The sequence below is a fragment of the Acanthochromis polyacanthus genome, chromosome 14, assembly GCF_021347895.1.
Source record: "Acanthochromis polyacanthus isolate Apoly-LR-REF ecotype Palm Island chromosome 14, KAUST_Apoly_ChrSc, whole genome shotgun sequence".
Taxonomy (NCBI): domain Eukaryota; kingdom Metazoa; phylum Chordata; class Actinopteri; family Pomacentridae; genus Acanthochromis; species Acanthochromis polyacanthus.
The window spans coordinates 8,423,153-8,437,566 of record NC_067126.1 but is presented as its reverse complement, the minus strand read 5'-3'; the positions used below and the strand labels follow the sequence as shown (position 1 = coordinate 8,437,566).

The 14,414-nt window shown below is 35.9% G+C and overlaps 1 long non-coding RNA gene across 1 annotated transcript; it reads right to left on the bottom strand.

Annotated features, from left to right (window-relative positions):
- Nucleotides 1-1,136: 1,136 nt before the first annotated feature.
- LOC127537114 (uncharacterized) lies at nucleotides 1,137-6,262 on the bottom strand. Its single transcript, XR_007946599.1, has 2 exons — nucleotides 5,663-6,262; nucleotides 1,137-2,676 (listed from the first exon to the last, which is right to left on the bottom strand). It is a non-coding gene; the product is annotated as an uncharacterized LOC127537114 (long non-coding RNA).
- Between the last annotated feature and the right edge of the window lie 8,152 nt (nucleotides 6,263-14,414).

The following is a 14,414-nucleotide window of genomic DNA, read 5'->3' as shown; positions in this document are numbered from 1 at the left end:
CAGCCAGACACCGAAGCGAATGCAGTAACCCCGCTGACGTACACGTCAGGCGTGGTTAATAACAACGCTAACATTACCACCACCAACAACAATAATGGCAACAACAGTACTCACAACAACATCAATGACACCCTCACCTACACCTCTAACATCAACACCCTCACTGGCAATAACACCAAAACCAACAACCATCACATCAAAGACAAACACCACTAACAACAGCAACACTGACACCAACAAGCCTAACACTGACAACAACAACAACAACAACAAAAACAACAACAAAGACATCAAAAACGCAACAGTTAACTTGAAAATTCCCCTTTATATGAGTTCTGATGTTTTCTTCTTTTTGGTAACTTTTTAACAAAAGCAAACAAAAGAGGAAGCGTTAACCATAAAAGAAACGTGTGTGAATGAACTCAAACCTGATCCTAATCTAACAGTTACAGCAAAATCCACTATGAAAATGTATTTCTGTCTCTTTTCATTAATGTATTTGCTCCAGAAGATACTGAGCTCTTATCAGTGAAGACAAACCGTAGGAACAAAGATCCACTACCGGACCGACCAGCTCTGTTATCCTGCTAGTTAAAGATTAACAAAGCTAACGAGTGTGCACTGTGAGGTGCCAGTACAGCAGATAAGAGGGGAGACATTTGCCTCTGTAGATAGCAATAGGAGTTATGTGGTGATTTTATTTAGTTAAAAATGTGTTTGCTTGAAGATAATTACCCGCCTGCAGCAGTTTCTCTTCTTCCCATTAAACAGATATTGTTCTCTGTGGGTTTTTGCTTTAATTAAAATGATTTTAAATAGCAGGAAAAGCATAGTTGTGTCTGAAATCATTAACACTTGGATGCACGAGAGGAACGTTGGAGGTTTTCCAGCTGAACTGGGTCTTCTGTTGAAAGTTTCAGAGCATCAATCAGAGACTCCCACAGCAGGAGGAGGCCGATGTTTTCCAGGAGAGTTTGGCTCCAAAAGTTGCAAATATGTCCTGGAAAACTGTTTGTGTTTGTAGCAATGATGGGGAGGCAGGAGTCAAAGGAGGCAGGAGTTATTCTGTGTAAAATTAGGTTTATTTTTGAGAATTTATGGAACTGTGCTGTAGAAAAACTGCAAAAACACTTAGCTAGTCTTTGGTAAACTCTAGTTTATTGTAATAGAGAAAACAATCACATTTATCCAGCATTTTGCTAAGCTACAAGCAGTGGTTTAACCTGAAAATGCACTGATCGGATGATTAACCAAATGGTTTACATCTGAGTTTGTGTTTCGTAAAATTTCAAGAGATAACCATTATTTTTTTTATACAGGCATTTGTGGTTCCCAGAGGATGAATTCCGATCATTTTGACGACTTCTGACTTTCCAGATCTAGATCTAAAATGACAGCAAAGTTTTCAGTGAAGTTTCAACATCTAATAATTGGTTTGGTACATTTTTGTTGTTGTTGCAGATATTCATGGTCCCCAGTGGATAAATTCTGCTAATTTTAGTTCCACCATGAGCCGACCATTTTCATAGTTTTGTACAGTATATTAATCCTCTGAGCCTCAAAACATGCTGATGGTTTGACTTTACAAAACATGCCAAAATTATACCATTTTTCAGAGCCAGAAATGAAAAAAAACTAAAAGAAAAATCTGATTTTCAACTTTCCTTGAACTACTCCTCTCAGAAAACTTAACCAAAGCTTAATATTGAGATATTTAATCAAAATCAGATTATTTAGCATGTCTCAATTAAAAGTTTTGCCAAAAATATATCATTTCTAACCACCTTCTGTAAAAACAAACAAACTAACAAAAAAATAACTAAAATTCAGTGTATGTTGGTGCAACACTGAGGCTGTTAGCAAACAACAGTCATGTAGCAAAATTCCTCTTTTTGTTTGGATGAACTGCAGGCAGTGTTACACAGAGCAGAAAGAAGCAGAAAACAAATTAAAAATGTAAGAAGCCAATTATCTATAGCAGAATAAAAACAGAAAGATTTGCTGGATTTTCAAGCTGTTGACAATCCTTGAGCTTATTATTTCTGACGTGCAGTTTTCTGTTGGGAAAATTAACCAAATCACAATTTAAAATTATGATATTTTATCGATATCACTAAAATCTACATGTTACATTTAAATAACCAACAACAGGACTTTATATGTCAAAGTAAAATGAGCCCACAGTAAAGTAAAATTTGACTAAATTCAGAAGGTTAAGTGCTTAAAAAAACACCTCAAATCAACCAGTTTAAGGAAGAGAAAAAGACTCCTGATAAACATGTTCTACCATCTAGCTTTATTTTCCATGGACACTTTAGGTTCGGTGTTGTTTTTCTTCGACATTTCAAACAAACACTTGCGATGTGAAGCGGTAAAGTAGAATTCAGCCTTCACTCTTCTTCTCTTCAGACCAAAGACACTCGGTCTTTGAGAGTCCAGATGCTGCGTTCAGGGAACTCGTCCTGTCAGCTTCCATTAAAGCTCAGCACAGACCGCTGGAGGCGCATGAGATATTGAAGGTGATGCCTTTATCTCCCCTAAGCAGGTGGAAGGAGCCATTAAGAGGGAGCTCGTCGGTGTATCGGGTTGGAGCTCACAAAGCCCTTCAGGAGCAGCAGTCAGCCTCCTTCAACAAGCTGCTCAGAGACGTTTCCATTCAGGTGAAGACATGTAGGTCTGCAGCAGAGAACTGAAGGTTCATGTTAACGGGTCAGGTATGGTGTCATGTTTAATGTCAAATATCAAAAACAAAGTAAAACAAAATGAGGAAACAGACCAATTTTTGGATTAAGATGGAAGAGGTGAAAGAGACTGTGTTTTCCACTTTGGGAATATGAAAAAACGTGCTGGTTTTCTTTCTTTCTTTCTTTCTTTTTTGCCTTAATGGGTTCAAACGGAGAAAAAAAAATGGTTTAAAACTGAAAAATTTAACACAGTTCCATTTTATCCCCCCCCCTCCCATCCCCCCACCCAGCCACCATTGGGTTTAAATGGAAATGGGAAAAATTGTCCAATTTTCTTGTTTGTTTTATTACTGTGGATTAAATCAGCCAAACCAAAAAAAGAACTGTTTTTTTTTTTTTAATCCGTGTATGTGTTTCTTGGTTTTTCCATTTCAAAATAAAATCTAAAAAAAACAATAAACCATAATCTGTAATCTGTGTATGGTTCGAATCCGTGTATGGTTCGCTCATTCGTTTTTCCATTTCAAAATAAAATCTAAAAAAACCAATAAACCAAGTTGTTTTTTTGTTTTTTTTTCTTCAGTTTTTCAGTTTTTAAAACCTAAATGTAGAAACGTATTATTTAACTAATCGAAAAACCACAATGTTGGATTTTTGCTCTGGCGTTTTAACCCGAAATACAAAATACGGCTGTTGTTTTAGTTTGTTGCAACACCGGAAGTCGCTGATTAAGAACAGTTTAAAGCTGGTCTGGCTCGTGAACACATCTAGAATGGCTGTACTGGAGCCCTTTTCCAATTTCATTCTCTTTGAGAGTGACAAAACCCACGCAGAAATCATGGAGCTCCACATTGCTCTATGTTATATTATATTATATTATATTATATTATATTATAGAGTGCATAATGAGAGTTAGGAGGTTCTGGATGGAGAACAATTTAAGAAGACGCAGTCGTGTCTAATGCTGATTTGGAAAGAGCTGTAATTTGTTCTATTAACCAGATATGATATTTTCAGTGCCATACTTCATTAACTGTAGAATGTTATGTTTCACTTTTGTGTGTTTTATAGACAGGTCCGACGTATGGACGAAAGTTTATGACGGGATGTTATCTATTGGTGCCGGTGTTCCAGTTTAACTGGTGATAGTTTCTGTCTCCAGATGTTTCATAGCAGATTTGACCAGACCAGACCTGGCTGTGTGTGAAATTAAAGGCATTATGGAGGATGATTTTGTTGTTTAATTTGTCTGATTCACATAAAATGAATATACTGACCTTTAGTGGACTTGTATGTATGGTTTCTAAAAGAATAAAATAAATAAATAAATAACTGTGGACATGGCAGGACCTGAAAAACATCAGCCAATCAATGCGCTCGGACCGAGGCGTTTGGTTTGCTCCCTTTCCTGTCAATCAAAAATCTTCCGGCTCAGGCCTAGTTACGTAGATTACGTACGCCTTGGACTTACGTGTTTTGTGTATGTGTTGCTTTGGTATAGCTTCGTAGTTAGCTGGCGACTTGTTTTGCTCATCTTTTTTTACATAATGGCAGATAAAGATCCAGGGGGACCCAGCCGTAAAAGAAAGTCATTTTTTGAGGTCAGAGAAAATAAAAGACAACTGGATCACGAGAATGCAAAAACAAAAGTGATTATTGGCGAGTCATTTGGGTGATGGCGTCAGCTCAAGCAACAAATGGACCTAAAGACAGATGCCGTGGTTGCTAAATTCCTTCTGGACAGGTAAAATGTATTATTGTATTATACTGCAGCTGTAGGCAACTTCACGAGTCCTACACAAGTTTCTGGAGGGGGGGGCGTTTCTTCGTAAATGTTAAGAGGGGGGAGGTTAGAGGGGGGGTGAGGGAGAGGTTGTATGTGTGCATGCACATGCTATGTTCAAAGTCGTAGGAAATTAAATCTCCTCTAATGCTTTCAAGATACTAGATAAAGAAGAGCATCACTGCTGAATAAAGTCTATATCCATTATCCATGTAAATATCACCTACAGACATTACAAGGAAATGCACTGGTGAAATAAAAAACACGCATTTTTATGAACGTTAAGAGGAAACGATGGAATCCAGAAATAAAATTAGAGACATTTCTTTTAACCGTCTATAGGTGATGTTTACATGGATATAGACTTTATTAAGTAATGATGCCGACGCTTTTCGGGGAAGTTTTCTTTGTGTAGTGTCTTTATTTGGCACACAACCAGGTCTGGTCGGGACAAACCTGCAGGAGACGGAAACTATCATCAATTTATCTGATCATCAGTTAAACTATAACGGCGGCCACCAGAGTTCTTGATATTTTAATACTTAAAAATACTTGCTTGGACCTGTAAAGCAATTTTGTTCACACTGAGATCATGAGTTCTCAGAGTGATGCGTCTACTCGCTCTAAATGAGAAACATGTCTTGTTTTCACAGTACGTGGTGCAGAGTTTGAGACAGGGAAGTGAAGTCAAGTCGCCACGAGTTCTCACTTTGACTTCCGGTTCTGCCAGGAGCTTCCAAATGGGAAAAGGCCTTTTTTGTTTGTTTAAACCTTAAATTTTGTAAAAACAAAGCGTTTTTTTCTTTCTCTGCTTTTAGTTTCTCGAATTTCGTTTTTAAATGAAAAAGCAAAAAAACAAACTGATTATTTGTGTTTTCTCATTTTATTTTGAAACGGAAAAGCGAATGAGCGAACCATACACGGATTTTTCCATTTTACTACTTTTGATTTTCAAAGTTAATGGCCATTGAGAAAAAATGATATCTCAACCTGTTTTTTCACTTTTGTCATTGTTGTTGGTTTAAAGTGGGAAAAAATAAAAGAAATGGCCGGTTTTCTCATTTGTCAGAAAAATGGATTATACTCTGGTACCCAGATCTTTATGTCTTAAAGCAATAACCATTAATCTAAGAGGGGTTGGTGTTAAACTACAATGAATGATTCCATTATGTTGTTGTGATTATGAAGTCATTACCTTGCTGTTCAAACCAGTGCATGCTGGGAAATGGATGGACTTTAAAGACAACCTTTGCTGATATCTTTCATATGTACGGTGGTGAATAAAGTCTGACTTGCCTACGAGTCGTTTACTCCGGTTTCACAGCCAAAGACCTCCGTTGCATCAGTCATCTTTTATGGCTGCTGCGGTCCATTTTTCTGTAGCCTCTCTGTCAAAACCAGAGAGAAAAGGCTTCCAAGTTCAGGGTCATTAGGAGCGTCTGGATGTGATATCCTGCAGATCCCACTTTGAAGTCTTCAGCAGCAAACGGTTGAGACGTTATCAGATGTGACATGGCATTTCACCAGTTCCTTCATGGATGGGATTCCTGATTTATCTTCGTCCTTGAGAATAAAACCAACGCTCATTTTATCTCCCTCCATTATTCATTCACAAAGTTCCTTTTATTTCCAGAATTACGTTGTACGTCCATAAGGCGGCTTCACATCGTTCACTTGGAGCCGTTCATCCTCTCTTCCACTCATGTGACCCACTTTGAGCTTCGAATGTGAATGTTTAATATCCTCGGACGAAACAGGAGCATCAAATTTACATAACTCGGTGGAGAGCTGTAGGAAGTTCTGCCACGCCCAGCCAACATCAGATAAACAGCCCACACAGATGCAAAGCACCCCATCAGCAGACTAGAAAACGCCTGCTGAGGACATGAAGATGCTTCTGGAAAACACGTCTAATAACCTGAATAAATCATGACTGTGAGTATCTGGTTCACAAACATGTTGCCGTAAGTGGAGACCCTCTGGGACGAGCTTTTTTGTCTCTGCTTCAAAACTTAAAGCAAAGCTGCATAAACGAGGCTCTAACCTTTCTTCGCTAATCAATATTTTAGCATGTTAGAATCCTGACGTTCAGTTAACACACTAATATTAGCACTGAGATCAGGGGGAAAACATCTGAGGCCAAACATGAAACCAATGCAGAAGGAACAAAAACTGGTGGTCCTTCAGTGGAAAAAATAGCAGTAAAATCTATGAAAAATATAGAGGCAAAATATGTTTTAATTACTGGTTAATTCCATTAAAATATGCTTGATAGTATCAGTAAAATGACTGGAAAATATGAGTAGAAAAATCCAACAAAATCTGGATAAATATTGAACAAAGTTTAGGAAAATAGGGAAAAAATATTCACAAAATTTCCCTTAAAATAAACTAATTAAAAACACTGATAAATGTCTGTAGCCTAGCTGACCTAGCTGCAGTAAAGTACCGTAATATGTCATACAGTTTCTGTCGTGTTTATTACTGAGATAGACTGTAATTTTGACAGGAGATTATTGTGAACAGATTTATGTTTTACCTGTTATTTTACAGCAAAATACCGTAAACAAATAACAGTTCTGTTCTGCAAAATTTACAGTTGCCAAAACAGTATACCGTAAAGTCCTCTACATTGTCACCGTAATTTTTGTGGTGAATTTCTGGCAACCACAGCTGCCAGTATTTCACCGTAAATTCTACAGATTTTTTCTTACAGTGCAGGCAATGTCAGTGATATAGAAAAATCTGTAAAAAAAACCAAAAAACAAAAATGAGATGCATGTGAAGTTTACTTTCGTAAAATATCAGAATAAACACCAGACAGATATTATTAAAATACCCTCCAAAAAGTGGCCCAAAAATCTGCAAAATATATTAATTAAATATAGATTAAAAAAATTGAATTCAACAAGTGTTGTTTTTGAAAATACCAAAAAAATATCACTGATATCAAAGAAGAAAACTAATTACAGTACAATATCAGGAAAAATTCCTAAAAATATCAATAAAATAACTGAAAAACATTTATAAATATCTGTCAACAAATTTAGGAAATGTTAGCAATTAAAAAAATTACGGGTTCCTCAAAAATGTAAAAATATCCAACGCATATTTTACAAAAATTTGAAAAATATTTTTCTTTGAAATATTTTTTAAAAAATATGAAAAAGAGTGTTCCAATGGAAAATATCAAAGAGAAATCACTGATATCAAAGATTTAAAAATTCAAAATCTGTAAAATGTTTTATTTTATGTAAAAAGCAGAGGAATGAAAAACTTGTGGAAAATATATATTTTTTTAATTATCAGTAAAAGATAATCAAAATCCATCAAACAGAATAATTAAAACTTCTAAAATTTGTCAGTAAAATGTCCAACCTAAACGTGAACAATATCAACCAAATTTTAGTAAAATATCAGCAGAATTTCCCCAAAATGTCTGTCAAATATTTAGGAAATGTTAACATATATTATTTAAAATACAAGAAATTTACCTGGAAAATATAAATAAAATATCCAACACAAATTGCACAAATATAAAAAACATATGTGCATATACATAATAAGTATTTAGATGAAGTACTTTTTGCATTTGAACAAAGATCACTGATAATATAGAATAAAAAATCTGTAGAATATTTTTTAAAACAAGAGGAATGAAAAACATTTGCAATATATACACATTTTTAAATTAGTACTAAAATTGAATTAAAATATCTCCAAAAGTATCATTGAAATGTCTTCAATCTGTTTACAAAATGTCCAAAAATGAAAAGAAAAAAAATCTGAAAATGTAATAATTTTAGTAAAATATCAGGAAAATTTCAATAAAAAAATAACAAAATAAAATAAAAACATCAATAAAACAAGTGAAACCATTATATACATAAATGTCTGTCACATATCCATGAAATGTAACTTTTTTTTTAAATGTCAGAAAATTACCTGAAAAAACTGAGATAAAATGTCCAGCGCAATTCTTATACAAATATATATGTATATATATATATGTATATATATTGACAAAACCATTTGGTAATATTTTTTAAAATATCCCAAGATTGTTGAATGTGAAAATATCAAACAATATCAAATAATTTTTTCATAGAAACCTTGAACAAAAAAAATATGGAAAATGTTTAAAATAGCAATGAGAAATGTTTATAGAGTGTTAGAAAAAATAGGTGCTACTTTTAAAGAAGGAAAATCTGTAATCTTAAAAATAATCCTGATGATTTGTTTTATTCTGTGCAGTTCATATGTGACCTCAGCTGACGTCCAGCTCACTGAGAAGTATTTACCTTCCTGTTCAGAAACGGTGTGAGTGAAACCACTCCTCTTGTGTTTGTGCTGAACCCACTCTGAGGTGTGCTTGTTTTTGGCCCCGGCTCACCTGTGTGGGCGTCGGGTTAATGGCTGCTCTGTGCCGGGTGGAGATTAGCACATCCAGAAAGGAGAGGAGATGCCTCCTGAGAGGACGTAGATGGACTTTATATACCTCCAGGATCACCGTGGAAACCACGTCCCTGGAAATGAACCAGGCTTCACACATGCAGACAAACCGATGTGTGTGTGTGTGTGTGTGTGTGTGTGTGTGTGTGTGTGTGTGTGTGTGTGTGTGTGTGTGTGTGTGTGTGTGTGTGTGTGTGTGTGTGTGTGTGCAGAAGGAGATTTATGTGCCACTGTGTTTGTGTGTTTCTCCAGGAGGCGGGTGGAGAGCGGCTCTGCAGGTTTCCTCCCTGGAATAGTGATGAAGAGGCTGCAGGTACGTGTGTGTGTGTGTGTGTGTGTGTGTGTGTGTCGTGGACACGCTCAGTGGTCTCCTGTCGTATTTATTCAGATTTTATCTCCACGCCTTCATCGAGACGTTCAGCTGCTTGTTCAGACTCAACGGTTAAACCCTCAGACAGGAAGTGTGTCTTGTGCTGCTTAGTTTGTGTTTTTGTGCTCATTTTGTGTCTCTTTTTGATAATTGTTTTGCATATTTGTGGTCGCTTCATGTGCCAATGCCATTTTGTGGTTGTTTTGTGTCTCCTTGCTGTGTTCATTTCATGTGTCTGCGGTCTTATTCTGCCCCTTTGTGTTTGGTTTGTGTCTCTCTGTGGTCATTTTGTGTCTCTTTGCAATTATTTTTGCATCTCTGCGGTCATTTAATGTGTCGGTCTTCATTTTGTGCCTATTTAGAGTTGTTATTTTTTGTCTTTTTGTCATTGTTTTGTGTCTCTTTCTGGTCTCTGTGTATTTTGTCGACTTTTGTGGTTGTTTCTTAATTGTACAATATTTTTTGTATACTTGTTATTTTATGTCTTTTGTGGTCGTTTTGTGCCTCTTCAAAGTCATTTTCATGTCATTTTGTAGTTGCTTTGTGTCTCCTTGTCACCTTTGTTTTTATTTCATGTGTCTGCAGTCTTTTGCTGCCCTTTAATGGCCGTTTTGTTTCTTTTTGAGATCATCTTATGTTTTTCTCGTCAGTTTTTATTTTGTTGTGGTCAGTTTTTGCCTTTTGTGGTTGCTTTGTGTCTCTCATAATTTTGTGTCTCTGTGGGCATTTCTTGCATCTTTGTGGTAATTTAATGTGTCTGTTGTTATTTTGTACGTCTTTTTTATGGTTGTTTCTACTTCTTGTCACTTTGTGTCTCTTTCTGGTCTTTATGAGTGTCTTTGTGGTTACTGTACAACTTTTTTTTGCTTCTTTATGGTAATTTTATGTCTTTTGTGGTCATTTTGTGTCTCTTCAGGGTATTTTTTGTATATGTGGTTGCTTTATGGCCCTTTTTGGTCACTTTCGGTGGTGTTTTTTTCAGCATTTGTGTCTCTTGTATCTCTTGAATCTTTGTTTGCAGCTTATTTGGGACCTTTTATTTGCATCATTTCACTTGTTTTTCTTCATTTTGTGAGTATTTCAAGTCATTTTTTGTCTCTTTGTGGTTGTTTTATGTCATATAACTGAGCTTTCAAACAGAAATATTAGCAGTAGTTCTGACCCCTGTGACCTCTCAGTTCCTGAGTTTCTCTTCCAGTTTTTCCCTCCATGTCTGCTTTATTCTTTGGGTTTAAATATAGGAAGAAATGTACTGAAACTGAAGACTAAAATCACTGTTTATCTCATATTAATGCCACATGTCAGCTGAGTGATGAAATAAAAGCAGAATATTGAATAAACACAGTAACTGACTTTCACTGTTAGACTTCGCCATCTAGTGGATGAATGAAGAACTGAACGTGACAAAGTTAAAGATTCAATTTGTGTTTTTCAAACTAAATGTGAAGCAAATCCACAAAAATCAAAGTGTTTTAGATAAGAGACTAACAAGCCAAATAAACAGAGACCAAAACATAATAAAGCAAATACAAATTCAGAAAAACTGAAGGTGAAATTAGACTCAGGTGTGTTGAACCAGTGGAACCCTGGTTTATTTAAAGAACAAGAATCTATTCAAGTCTGATCCACACTTCCCGTCTGTCCATCCATCCATCCTCGATACATCACTTTATCCTCACTAGGGTCGTGGGGGGTGCTGGAGTCTATCCCAGCTGACTCGGGCGAAGGCAGGGGACACCCTGGACAGGTCGCCAGTCTGTCACAGGGCTACATATACAGACAAACAATCACACTCACATTCACACCTACGGGCAATTTAGAGTCATCAATTAACCTCAGTATGTTTTTGGACTGTGGGAGGAAGCCGAAGTACCCGGAGAAAACCCACACATGCTCAGGTAGAACATACAAACTCCATGCAGAAAGATTTGAACCGGGGATTTTCTTGCTGCAAGGCGAAAGTGCTAACCACTACCCCACTGTGATCCACACTTTAAGGAGGGGAATCAAACTCCAGAAGTTTCTAAAAAATGTCAGAAAAACAACTGTTCAGATGACTTTATTGTCATTCAGGCAAATTACATCTGAGATGCGCTGCAGAACAAAATGACGATGCAGATCAGCGACAAAAACAAACCTGATAAAATAAAATAAGTTCTAAATACTGGTGCAGTAGTGCAGTGAATGACAGTAAGTGAAAACAGAGAGTAAATAAGAAGTTATTGCGCATGTGAAAGGCAGTAAAGAGCGTCTGTGTTGATATTTACAGTCCTCTCTTTAAAAGACGAATGGTGATGGGAAAGAAACTGCTCCTGAAGCTAAAAGTTTTATTTGTTGACGCTCATCAGGTTAGAAAACCATTTTGAAAGAGTTTAGACTCCAAAAATCTGCAGCCAGACTGAGCATTGTTCCCTCCCGCAGGAGTGTTTGGCCAACAGAGATCTATAAATAAGACCTGCAACAGTCAAACCCAGGATGTCTGTCACTTTAACGTGCTCTAATTCACTCTAATTCTTATTCTAATGAATGGTAGAATGCCCCGAGGTCCACATTCTTGTATTTTCAAACACGTCTCCGGTTGTAACATTTTAAAAAGCATTTAGTTTTTACACTACCATTCAAAAGTTTGGCGTCACTTAGAAATGTCCTTATTTTTGAAAGAAACACAGTTTTTCTTGATGAAGAAAACATTAAATTAATCTGAAATACCGTCTACACATTGTTAATGGGGTAAATGCAACGTTAAGCAAAATTTAAAAAAACAAACAAAACAACCAAAATCCAGGTTCATGTTCAAAGGCCATGCTGGATTTTTATTTTGGTGAATGTTCTCAAAGAAAACATTAGAATAGAATAGAAAAAAAAGACTTTATTGATCCCTGAAGAGAAATTCAATTGTTTGGTCTTATCTTTTTGCTTTTGAATTAAAGAAGTTAGAAGTTTTACTGATATAGATGTAGTCATGTTAGATATTTTAAGGATTTTTTTTGGAGATCTTTACTCATTTTAGAAAATATTTACATAAATTTTCCTGTCAAATTTGGGAGATTTTTTTTTTAAAAAATAAAACTTTTAAGGGAAACTTTTAAAGAGTTATTGGAATTTTCGTCCTGAAGGTTTTGCAAATTTTCAGAGTTTTGTAGAATTTTTCTGCAGAATTTTTGGCTTTTTTTCAGACAAGGAAACAATATTTTTTGGTGCCCGTAAATGAAAACAACAGGAGGGTTAGCTGCTTTTATTGCTTCCAACAGGGGGAGATGAACCGAATTTTCTAATTTTGGACATTTTAAGTCTAACCTTTGTGTTTGCTTTGTTGAACTGTGTTTTCTCTCTCAGACCCCACAGAGAGAAAACACTATGTCATAAAAATTAAGGGCAGAAACAATATTTTAATTGCAGAAGTTGTTATTTTACAGCAGTTCTGTGGGTCTTTATTTTTAAAAAATATTTATTTTTCCTTTTGTATTCATTGTCCTGTTTCTGACTGAGTTTCATTTCTATCCAGCTGCTGTAATGTGGGAATCACTCCACTAAAGCTGATCTTATCTCATCCGAAATGTTCATTTATCTTCTTTACTAGAAGATTCCTTCAAGCAGGTGTGCAGAACTAATTAACAGGAGACATTTAGGCATTTATTGCCTCCAAAAGGCAGACAGGTCCTCTACTCTGAGGACTTGTGTGTGAGTCTGGTGATGTTTTAGATTGTATTTATGCAGAAATACAGAGAATTCTAAATGAAAGAGCACCATTAATTTACTGTTCTGATTGTATTGTCTCTGTTCTTTGTTGTGTTTTAGTGGATTCATGACCCTCAGCCTGACCTTTCAGATGTTATCAGCTCTCTAAATGTGTTTTATTCTCATTCGTATGAGCCTGTACTTCCTCCTCCTTCCAGAACCTTCAGTCGGTCATTTTCACCTCTTTAACGCCTCACCGCCACGCCTGGTCGGGGTTCGGTCAGACTGGTTGTACTGGACGGTTTCCAGGCGTAGAGGAGAAAAGCTGCAGTGAAACTACCTGAATGACTAAAAGGCTAAACATGCGTCTCACCGGCCTCACTGGTTTACAGTTCTGTGACATAACTGCAGGAAAAGTTTCTCTTTGGGATGATTGACTTTGGTTCGAATTAAAGATGAAGCTTTTTCCTGTGTGTTTTTTGCACAAAGTAAGAAAAATGTTGTTTCTACAGCAGCTTTTAAAGTCCTACAGCACAAAGCAGAAATTAGAATAATGGAGATAAAACCAAGCAGACCAAACCAAATAACCAAATAACCAAACTACAGCACATTTAGAAGGAAAACAAGACGACTGACCTTGTAAAATGTGTAAAGCTGTACATTTGAACTTCTGTCAATTAAACTGGAAATTTACAGTAAGGCCCATTGAAAAGCCAAAAATACACATTATTTAAAAAATCAGGGTATGAAATGGATTTTAATTGTGGAAACTGTTATTTTACAGTAGTTTTTATGCATCATTTGACAGAATTGTACCTTTTATTTACCTTTCCTCACTCAGTGTAGTGTAGCTGACTACAGCAGGAAGATATCATTTGGTGTTTTGTGAATTAAATAGGATTTAACAACCTGTAAGGCCCATTTAAAAGCCAAAAAATGCACATTATATAGAAATTAATTATAGAAACTGTCATATAATTGTGAAAATTTTTGTTTTACAGTAGTTTTGTGTGTCACTTGACAGAATTTTAGATTGTTAACTTATTTTTAAACACTGTCTACAGCAGGAAGATATAATTTGGATTTTTATGAACTAAACTGGAGATTTAAAATCCTCTAAAGGTCTTTTAAAGGCAAAAAATGTACATTATGTAATAATTAAATGTACATTATGTAATAATTAAGGGTAGAAACTGTATTAGAATTGTGGAAATTGTGGTTTTCCAGCAGGTTTTGGGGCACACTTGACAAAATCTTACATTTGTATTTCATTTTATATAAAATACCTACAGCAGGAAGATATAATTTTTGAGATTTAACAGCCTCTAAGGACCTTTTTAGGGGTCTGAATTACTGCTTTAAGTTCAAAGGTTACATCTCCTTTGTATTCCGTGTCCATGTGCACCAGAAGGTGGCGCAGTTGTCCATAAATAATTATCAAATTTCA